This window comes from Lycium ferocissimum, unplaced genomic scaffold (genome assembly GCF_029784015.1).
Source record: "Lycium ferocissimum isolate CSIRO_LF1 unplaced genomic scaffold, AGI_CSIRO_Lferr_CH_V1 ctg4988, whole genome shotgun sequence".
In the NCBI taxonomy this organism is placed as follows: Eukaryota; Viridiplantae; Streptophyta; class Magnoliopsida; order Solanales; family Solanaceae; genus Lycium; species Lycium ferocissimum.
In genome coordinates, this window is record NW_026725828.1 from 37,644 (window position 1) to 49,333 (window position 11,690).

Below are 11,690 nucleotides of genomic sequence, written 5' to 3' on the forward strand. Positions count from 1 at the left end.
GTTGTCGTTGGTGGTGTTGGAGTTAGTTTTTGTAAAATAGTATATAATATTGTATGATAGTCGTATATGGGTGTATAATATTGACGTGGTCTCCATCACGGTTCATATTTTGCGGGCAGGGTTAGCTCTGAGAAAGCTACTAAGAACTTGTTGGTGCTCTTTCGGACTTGTTTTGAAAAAGAGTAGCCACTTAATTTTTAGGAAATTAGGAAAACTAGGTTCAAAGGGTTTATTCAAACACTGTGGAAAAATTTGTAATCCAAAGTTCTAGGTAAGGGTTTTGGTGATCCCCTAGGTAAGGTATTAGGCACCCTAGTTTTAAAGATCCTTACTATATGGTTGACCATCGAATTCCAGTGTATGATGTTTGGATGAACTGTTTATTTTGTGTTTGTTTTTTGTATTTATAAAAAGACTGTCATTTTGGCATATCACTAGGTTTTTAAATAGAATTAAATATATCCCCTTTATATATAGGGTATTTTAGATTGGATTTATGATATCCAGATAAGAATAGTCTCTTTATATATATATATATATATATATATATATATATATATATATATATATATATATATATATATATATAAGGATAGTATATTTTGTTTTAGGAAGTTTACCAAAATGTTCCAGTTTTAGTATGTGTGCGTGTGTTTATATCTATATATATAAGTAAGTATATATTTATTCTGTGTCCATGCATAATCCCTACACTTTATTCCAGTCAATTCATATAATACGCTAGAATATCCTATTCTTAAAACTTGCCATTTATAAACGTGTCTAAGTATATATTTATTCTATGTCCATGCATAATCCCTACACTTTATTCGAGTCAATTCATATAATACGCTAGAATATCCTATTCTTAAAACTTGCCATTTATAAACGTGTCTTATCTATTCGAATAAGTCAGTTTATAAAATGGTTTGATTTTATCCTTATTGGATCCGTATATACATATACATGAAAAAATGTTTTAATTCAAATGTTTGGTCCTTGGCCCACATTTCGAATTTTTATAAAAAAGGGGGTTTCCATTGGGCCTAGCCCAAAATCCTATTACATTTTCTTAAAATTGACTGGGGCATAACCCACAAACTCTTTGCTTTTTTTGTTGGGCTTAGGCCTAAAAGTCCTTTATCCTTTATGTTATTTCCAGTCCAAAAACTCTTTCCAATTTGTGTAAAACATTTCGTCTATCCTTTTCTAACACTGATCCGATTAAAAAAGGGCCATAACGCTTTATGGTTTCAACAATCCTTTGACTTTTTTTTTTTGTTTAAACTTGTATTCACCAAAGTCGTTTTATTACTCTTGAGTCTTTTAAAACCGTTACGTTTGAATCGGGGTTTTAAAAATCCTTTGGGGACTTAAAAGTCTTCTAAACAGCATATGTACCATTGTCCTAAGATAGCTAGTTCGTAATCAAAAGGATCCCAATATCAATGTGAGTTTTTACAACTTCATAAATACAATACAACACATAAATATAACTGAAATAATATGAATAAAGAAAAGGGATAGGCTAGGGGTGTATCAAACCCCTAGTTGGCCATTTTTACCCATGGATGTGCCTTCATGCAATCACGTTCAATATTAGCTTCCCGTTCACGACTTCACTGGACTATTTTGTTGAAAGAAAGGCCTGTTAGGCCATAGCCCAACAGGGAGGTCTGACTCGGCCGTAGTGGCTATGCAGTGGAGGAGGAGAAGAGAAAAAGGGAAACCGGTTAGAACTTATTTGCTGTACTTATCATTTTCAAAAATGAAACTAAACACAAGCGTATATAGACTCATATATCACAAAGCATATAACAGTATCAGATTGCAATATTGTCAAAAAAACAAATTCAAGAAGTGGGCCAGCAAGCCCAAAATCACACACATATCTTAAACTCCTACTCAGGCCAAGGAAACAGGCCCAAATTTTATCCCATTTGTTCTAACCTAAGGCTGAAATGGGCCTTTCTATGTTTATTTTAGAAGTTTGGACATTATATTCAAGCTAACAGACTCCAAGTGTTAAAGCCTGTGGGAATCCTATATGATTTTATCCTGGTATACATGTATATGCATGCGATATACCATTCGATGTACACTTTGACATGTATATCAGACGTGTATACTTGGTATACATCTGACAAACCCAACTATCACCTACATAAAGGACTAAGTCTTGTAAAGCCCATGTATATATTATGTATACACCTTTATTTTTTAAACTTAAATATTAACTAACCCGCCTATTTCAACCAATCTAATTCAACTCTTTTTCTTATCCTGATTAAGTTACACCAGACTGGGTCAAAACAACTCTAATCCCTCCAAGTATTGCCTTATTCCTATGATTCAATTAGCATTATCAGTCATTAACTTAAGTTAACTGTACTGAACTGGGTTGCAAGAAGCTCCAAGTTTTTTCCAAGTTTCCCTTGAGCCTTTGAATCTATTAATCACCTAATCCATTCTGATTTATCATCTTGATGCCAAACAATACCTAAGTCCTAATCTAGACTCCAACATAACCAACAGGATGCCTAACATACTTCAGAATTGCATAGCATGAATGTACAATCTCAAATGAGTCAAATAGGTCCTAAAACTTGATGCAAATAGCCACAGCAACAACTATAACATTTAACAAGTCTAAACAGGTGAACACAAACTCAAACAGGTATCATAACATATAATCAAACATTCAGCTACCAATAAGTGCATTTAATGCCATTTTTGCAATCTAAAGACATATGTCATGAAGAACAGGAGAAGACCTTGAATCAATCCACAGTCCTATGTTGAACTAATGTCAAATCTACACAAGACTCTTACTGTCACTTTTTCACATTTTTGGAGATGTACACTATAAGTGAATTAGGACCGATCTTATTGGAACAAAAATCATTTGAAAACCATTTTGAGGAAAAATAGATTCACTTCTTGGACCAATTCCCTTGTCCTAATCAGAGAAAGAATTAGGTTAGTGCATAAATATAGCAATTTTCACCCCATGAACTTGTTGGGCCTGTCATTACAGCCTTTTATTTGAGATAGAGTAGTACTTGAATCAAGTGTAACTTGATTCTTTCCGAATCTCATTCTCTCCAAGGTGTCCTTAAAAAGACTTTGCATGTCAAGTGGTTTATAGCATGGCCATTCATACACATAAGCTCTTCATACTATCATTAGATAAATCAAACTAAAAGTGAGACAGTTTTAGAAAACCATATTATCTTAAGACTATCCAAAAAGAGACTATTCTAATCTCTTTTACACTAGGCAAAACTTGAAGGACCTTGCTTATTTAATCTGCTTTGATTTTAAGGAGGCAGCCTAACCAAAATTCCCTTGGATGTTACTAATCTCTTCCTAATCAAACAAAGGGTTTAATGTGTCCCATGACCCTAAAAAATGAGACTCAGGGAGACTCGAGGACTTAAGGAGAAGCAAGACAGGTTGGTCATCACCCCAATCCTTTTTACCTTCACATAGCAGAGAGAAAGCGAAGATAAGGTCGGTCATCACCCCAGCCATTTTCTTAGACCCTTCTCTCAGAGAAAGGAAGGCAGTCCAAGTTGGTCATCACCCCTAATCTGTTCTATGCCAGTCTTTGCCCCCTCAGAGTGTACTTAACCCTTTACCCCGCCCTATAGCCAAGTGACAACCACTAAAGACCTTTAGGACTGGGATAAGGTTAGTACTATCCTTAAAATCACGCTATCTTGTTATCTAAAGACTTTTTCTAGTTGTTTTATCTCTTCCCTAAGGCTGTAATCTCTTAGTTGTCCCTTCATATTAAGACAGTCCCAAGTTTACCTCTATTAGACAAATATAGACATGAGCAGTTTCATCCTTAAAGAAAAACCATCCCCTTAACTTGTTGAGACAAGATAAAGACACCACTTGTCCTTCCTTAATTCATCACTTCTAATCATGGATTTAAACATTTAGATAGCACTTTTCTTAGGCAGCTACAAGCAGTTCATAATAACAATTTAGATAGATCAAAGCCACATATCAAAGTCTTGCGAAGAATGCCACAAATCATTAAAAATATCAAGCAAAACTGGTTGAATGCAATACAAGGGAAACAATGTAGATAAAAATAGGTTTCAACATTCATAGCAATTCTACTCTTAGCCTCTTGAACTCAGATTAATACTATCAAGTTAAATTGGCAAAGGCAGACCTAGTTCAGACAAAACATTTAAGTCTATGGTTGTCTAAATGTCCATGTGATTAGGTCATATATGTAAGCTTTAGCTAGATGATACTATAGTCTTATAACCCAAATTGCTAGTTGACAAACCATTTTAAGCTATTTACAATAACTACAACCAAAGTTGAAATCAAACCTTTTATTTTCAGTCTTAACCTTGACTCTAGAACCTTTTTACTAATCTATGTTTGTGTAAGCAGAACATCATGGATCAAAACCAAACAGACACAGGCTAAGCATATCACATTTAGGCCAAATCCTCAGTATTAACAAATAAATGCAAAGCTAATCAGCTAACAAGAAACCCAAACTAAACAGGAAATTAACTAAACTAATTCTTAAACTAAGCATAATGCTTAATTGCACAGGATGCTACGAAAAATTAAAAGAAAGGAATAACAAGATAAATGGTTAGCTTTTTTGAGTGCAGCCTTGGTCAAGAATAGATTTAAAAGTTCTTTTGTGCTTCCAATCCCCTCCTCAACCACCACACAGTGAAACAAAAGCAATTTTTTTTAAACTAATGACTCAACTTCAAGGCTAAGTCTAAAACTTTTTACTAATAACTTTAATTTCGAGTGTGAATGCTCAAAATCTGGGTTTCGTGCCTTCTTCTCCTTTTTTTTTTTTTTGTGATGAAATGGAGTCCTATTTATAAGAACCCCAAATTGATAGAACCCCTACAATTTTGAAGTGGGACTTTGTCCAAATCTAGAAATTTTATGCCTGAGTTTACATCCTACGGCTACGATTTGGACAAAACATCAGATATACGGCTGGATTTTATCCAATTTTGGTCGATCCAGTTCATACCCTTACAAGCCGATAGGAATCGAGGCTTCAAAACGCAATACAACAAAATTCATTAAGGAAATGCAGTGTTTGACTATAAAATGAGTTAAAACTAAAAAGAGGGGAGAGATATACCGCATTTGGGCTTCATTTGGTGGAAAGACGGCAGATTACGAATGGAGCATTAATTGCTTTGCCACATTCGGCTATGGCAAGGCCTGGTGGCCTGAAAATTTGCCATGAACAGCGATTATGACATCATGAGAGAGAGAGAGAGAGAGGAAACGAAGGCGGCGCTAGGCTTAGCCGCCTGATGGAGAATGGCTTTAGGGGTCGTTTGGTTGAAGAGGGAGTATTTATATTTTTGATGTCGGGCAAAGTCAATCCTTATTAGGCTAGACCTGGCTAAAATAAAAAAGAAAGGCCTGCGTTTTTGTATACACACGCATATATACATAGTGTATATTTTTAACGTATACACATTGATATTTGGCACAAATATCTATGTTTCTTGTCATTTTACATCCTATTCTTATGAATTTTGTCGCTTAATCTATGATGAAATAGTCGTATTTGAACTTATGTCGTTATATTTCATGTGTATAGGTACGATGAAGACAAACGATAGAAAATCGGGCTAAAAGTTATTGATTTAGGAGCATATGATAAATACACGAGGTGACGAGTTGAAGACCACAAGTGATGAACTAAAAGGAAATAAATTGAACTGAAGGTCTCGCTTATTGTCCGCATCGCGTGAAGAAAGCGGACAAAACAAGCGTCTGACCAAAATTCACCAGCAGGCTTTTCTTCCGCATAGCGGAAGAAAAGAGAAACCAGGCTTGCGCTATCCATCCGCATCGTGGAAGGAAAGCGAGTTTCTGCGCAGCTTTCCGATTCGACTGGGATTAGGTTTACTTATTTTTTGTTTTTACCCTAAACTATATATAGATGTTTTATTAGCTGAAAATGGGGGGCTGGGATATTCTAAGACTTGTAAGCCGGCGTTTTACCTTCTCTCTCTAGATTTTATTTTATTTTCATCTTTTTAACCCTAGATTATTCACGAATTCTTGTTGTTCGTTGAGAATCATGAGTAGCTAAATTTCTTAATTCTAGGGTTGTGGCGAAAGACATGATAGTTGGTTTGGTGACTATTTCTATTAATTAAATTTCAATATTTTGGGTTGCTTATTTATTCTTGATCTTAATTGTTTGATTATCTGACCAATAGTTAGACACTATCTGTGGTGCGTGAATTGGACTTGAGAAAGGGAGTTCACGTACGTAATAAGAATAAATAGAGTTTGTTCAATTTAATCATTTCGCTACTGAGGATATAGATATACCCTTTAGCCCTACTTAGTTTAATACGGAGAATTAAATGCATTTTTGTTACCTCTGATGACCATAGAGATATAGGCGTTACTGTAACATCTACATGCTTGTGAGCAGTTCGAGAGAATATCATAAAGTTATAATTAACCCGTCAACTAGTAACCCAGGAAATAAAATAGGGGGAATTGTCCGAAGATCAACTGGATTGTCGAAAGCCATGACCCTAGATCTTTCTCTCATCTGATAAATCTTACAATCTTTGTCAAAATACTCTCAGTCACAAAAACACCCATCACAAATTATTTATTTTTCAGTCTTAGTTTAGTTATAACAAATACCTTTATTTTCACTTCCTTGAATAGTTTTATTCGAATTTGAATTTGTTCGACAGTGGAATAAAATCTCTGTGGGATCGATATCTGGACTTAACAGTCTATATTACTTGTACGACCATGTATACTTGCGTGTGCATTTGGAAGCAACAAGTTTTTGGCGCTGTTGCCGGGGACTTAGCAATATTATTGTTTTTCTAATTTGGATTTTTGAATTTCTATTCAAGTTTTTATTTATTTATTATTTTATTTTATTTTTAATTTAATATTTTGGTTAGTTTGCTTGACATGGCATCTTGCAAGAAAATTGGTCGAATATTGGTTGTTCCTATTTTGGTGATCCTTGTCTGATTTGTCGAGGACCCCACTTGTGACAACACTGTCAAAATATTTTTGGGAATGGGTTTTTTGCACCTTCCCAATCTTTTGAGTGGAATATTTATAATATATGTGGTGGTCAAGACGGTCATTGGAATAGTTGTCCTAACTCTTACTCCCCATCCCTGAGCCCCTATTATGATTCTTCTATTATTTGTGATGTTGACAGGAGTAATGAAGTGGAGGATGCGGAAAGTCTTGCTCGGATAATGTCACACCCTTAATCCGGTAGGGTGTGATGGGCACCCGACCCTTACCTAGGGCCGAGCGAACCCGCTGACACTCGTGACACTCATAATCATATTGGGCCCTCATAGCATAACATAAGTACATAATGAAAATCTTTCGAAGAATAACATGCTTTTTATCTTTCTTGAATCAAAGGAAAGCTGTAACATATAAAACTTTTAATACAATGCGTAATGACACATCGGCCACATAGCCGCTTACACAATCGACATCTTATACCCACAAACGCTCGCAAAGTCTCTAACACGGAACATGAATCCATATCATAATACTTTGACTCGAAAGCCTCCGAGCAATCGGAGCTCGCCAATCCCGTGGAACATCTCCTACTAATATCTTCGGCTCACCTCGGGTGTACTGCGCGGCATGAAACACAAATTTCCCCGAAGAAAGGGGTCGGTACATTTAAATATGTACTGAGTATATAAAGCATGAAATGTAGTAAGCGGGATCACACTGAAGTAAAGGGTACAAAAAATCATAAGACTTGCCTTTTGAAAACATTTATCCCCGCATATGCATATATCGGTAAGTGAAGTCTCATCATAATCATATCGTCATATCATCGTACATATATATCGTAGGCCCTCCCGAGGGAGGGACTCGGTGAGTAAAATCATATCATAATCATGTATGCATGCGTATATACATATATATATACATACCGTGCCGACCCCTCTAGTGAGGGACTCGGTGAATAGCGTGTCCCGCCCGCTAGCAAGGACTCGGTATGCCATCCCGGCCGCCATCTCCATCTCATCACATCATCATATCATCACACACATATATATATATATATATATATATATATATATATATATATATATATATATATATATATATATATATATATATATATATACGTGCCGGCCCTCTAGTGAGGGACTCGGTGAACAATGCAGAAGTTGCACGAATGCGTACCCGGCCCGGACTCGGTGAAAGATGCATTGAGCTTGCACGAGCAGAGTAGTGAGAAACCATATGCACATAAATCATTTCCAAAGACTCAATGGAGTAATCATAATGAATCGTCATTCGAAATCCGGACAATAGTTATATCAAAAAGCTTTCGGACATTACTCGGAAACATATCGAATATCATAAGCATACGAGTATCGTAAAGATCATCATCATATGTCACATCAATCCGAGTCTGCCTCGGAACGTTACGTACATTAATCATTATGGAACTTCCTACAAGCATATCGAAGCGATCCGAGCCTTTCTCGTGAAAGTTACGTACGTTCGTAGTTTCAATCATTTAAGAATAAAACTCTTTTGAAAAAAACTTTCATGCAATTTTCGACATTTAGTCATACAAAAATGTAAAGATCATAATTCGATTACATTAAGGATATGAACATCAAGAAACAAATAAGAATCATAAGCATGCTCGGATCGCGAGAATAGAATTACCTCGAAACTCGTATCATAGCTTACTTACACTAAGACATGCCAAAAAGAAAGGTGAGCTTTACATACCTTAGCCGCTTCCTAAATTAATCCAAACTTGGGTCTCGACTTCTCACGATCTACAATAACGTCATTAGGTTACAATCGTTAGCCATAGCACTTAAGAACTCAATTTCACATTAACACTTTGTCTATAAAAATTTCGGCAGCATCTCCCCTATAACTTCCACGTCCCGAGAATTCAACTCGGCCAAATCAACAACAACCAAACCAACAACCATACCAACAATATCCATAGGTGATTCAAAACACATTCTAACATTAATAATTTCTCTCTACACAATTCGACAACATTTCATTCATATTCAATCTAACTACGACAATACATTTCTTTCTTCCAAATTTATCAATGACACCAATAATCCATCCATTTACAACATTATTTCCATAAATTCAAGGAACTATGTTAGAATCACTTTAAGTTCTAATCAGCCCGCAACCAATTACAACTTCGATACGAGTCATCAAACCTTCATTTTCATCACACATTCCATAACAACAACAATTAAAATACTAAGTAAAATGAGTCCATTCCTTCCACATCAAAACATTTCATTCTCAAGCCACAACACCCACATACATGCTTTCATGAACTTTCATCAATTTCTATATATCACAACATGTACAAAACATGCACAACCACAACAACCAAATTGCTAAATAAAATTAATTCATTTGTTCTACACAACACACTATATTCGGCCACAACTTCAACATGCATATTCTCATGAATTCTCATCCGTTTCTATACCTTACATTTCAACAACAACAACAACCAACATGCTACATAAAGTTAACTCATCACTTCAATACCATACAACACATATACGGCCAAACATGGCATGTATACGGCCATACACCACACACATATTTTCATATATTTCATCCATTTCTACATTCTACGACATTCACAATCATCCATAACATATAAAAGAAGGTTAAACTCTTACCCTTTTCACTTAGCTTCCTTCGTGGCTAGAATTTGTAACTCACAAAAATAGATGTTCTACTTGCTCCAATGACCACTTCACCTTGCTAGGGACCTTCCAATTAGTAGAAAATAATTTTTGAGCAAATTTTTTCAAGGTTCTTGCTTTTCCCAAGCTTGGCCGAACCTAGCTCCCTATTTCTTCTTTCTTCTTTTTTTTTTTCCTCTCTCCAACTTCTTATGTTGTAAAAACATAGTAAACCCTCTAGATGACTTATTCTTGCTAACATATATATATATATATATATATATATATATATATATATATATATATATATATATATATATATATATATATATATATATATATATATATAGTCTCCCACAAGCATGTGAGGGGGCACATGTCCTCTTTCTTGAAACTCCTTTAATATTAAAAAAAAATAAGATGACTAATTGTTCCCTTTTTTCTAGAATTTTCTTCCTTTTTCTTTAAATTAAAAGATGACTTATAAGCCTTGGTCCATACATATAATCACATGGACATAAAATAATGGGACCCACATACATATACACACACTCCACAAGGCCAAATGGCCCTTTTCAAGAATTTTCAAGACTTTTTGTGAAGTTCCCATTTTACCCCTAGCCTTCCACAATATTTTCATGAACCCCTTTGTGAATTTTTTTTCTTCTTTTTACCCTTAAACTTTCATACCAATAAAAGATGACCACTCAACTTGTACATTCTAAAAAAATTTATAACCTTATCCTCAACTTCCCGCCATTACCTCGAATATTCAAATGTACAAAATACGAGGTATAACAGATAAGCGATATGATGAAACAAATAGGGGAGCAAATGATGGAGCATGATGCATTAATGAGTAAACAGACCGCAGAAATGTGGAAATCCATAGAGAGGATTCGTGCCAAACTCACAGAGATGCAGGCCGAGGTTGAAATTTGTAATGATCTGCAAGTTATAGACTTAGCCAATACTCAAGAAGAACCTCAAGGTATAAGAGAGGAGTTCCCAAAGAGATAGTTTTGTAGAACAGAGCAGTGAGTCAATCTTGCCACCTTAACAAGATCAACAAATGAAACTTCATGGGTTTCTCCGTGATGGTCTTACAAACATGGCTACACAACCGATAGAATGCAGTAATCGAGCTCGGCGACAGAGATAGACCGATTTGGCTCAGATATCCATGGCTTGCAGGAACAAATAAATAAAAAGGTTGAGGCGTCTGATGCCCAAATATATTTTACCTTGGATAGTGGCCAACATGTGGAGAAGATAGAGGAATTCAGCCATTCGATCGCATCTTTATGATGATGTCAATGTCGTTTATAAAGTGGTACAAAAGTGATGATGTTAAAAACAAGGTAAAACATTAGAGTTGGGGCGTGTTGGTCCTCATTCTAAACATTTTTCTACATTATGCATGGTTGGCGACATGGAAATCGAGCCCTCTACGCCGATGAAGAAGTGTATAGATGAGGAACAAGAACCTTACATCCTAAAATTTGCCACATCGAAAAGACAAAACGATATTCCTCACTTAAGGATCAAGAAGTGCAAGAAGCGACATCTATTTCTTGATTCCTTTATTTTCACACCACCGCCCCAGAAGCGTGATAGAAAATTGGATGCAAAATTAGGGGTGAAATTCATAAGTTCAAGGTGGAGGAAAAAGTTGATTCACATCGTGCCACGATGATTAGGGAAAATCTGAGTACCCGAAGTTAAAGCTGAGGAGCATGCTAGAGTTTGAAGTGTGGGGTCATTCGCCCCGTGATGATGAGAGCATATTGCTAGCGAGGCCCGCTGGGCCCTGTGAGTATTTCGTACCTTACTTTTTAAATTTTCCATCTATACGCACCAGGGCATTGCATAATTTTTTTAAGTACGGGAAATACGTCCCCCGGTTTTGTAATAACATTTTGAGGTTGCGGATAATGATTAGTATGCCTTAGG

At 35.8% G+C, this 11,690-nt stretch overlaps 1 long non-coding RNA gene across 1 annotated transcript; it reads right to left on the minus strand.

Moving 5' to 3' along the window:
- Window positions 1-1,421: 1,421 nt before the first annotated feature.
- Window positions 1,422-5,401, minus strand: LOC132044590 (uncharacterized). The gene is made up of 2 exons (XR_009412234.1): window positions 5,147-5,401; window positions 1,422-1,694 (listed from the first exon to the last, which is right to left on the minus strand). It is a non-coding gene; the product is annotated as an uncharacterized LOC132044590 (long non-coding RNA).
- Window positions 5,402-11,690: the final 6,289 nt, after the last annotated feature.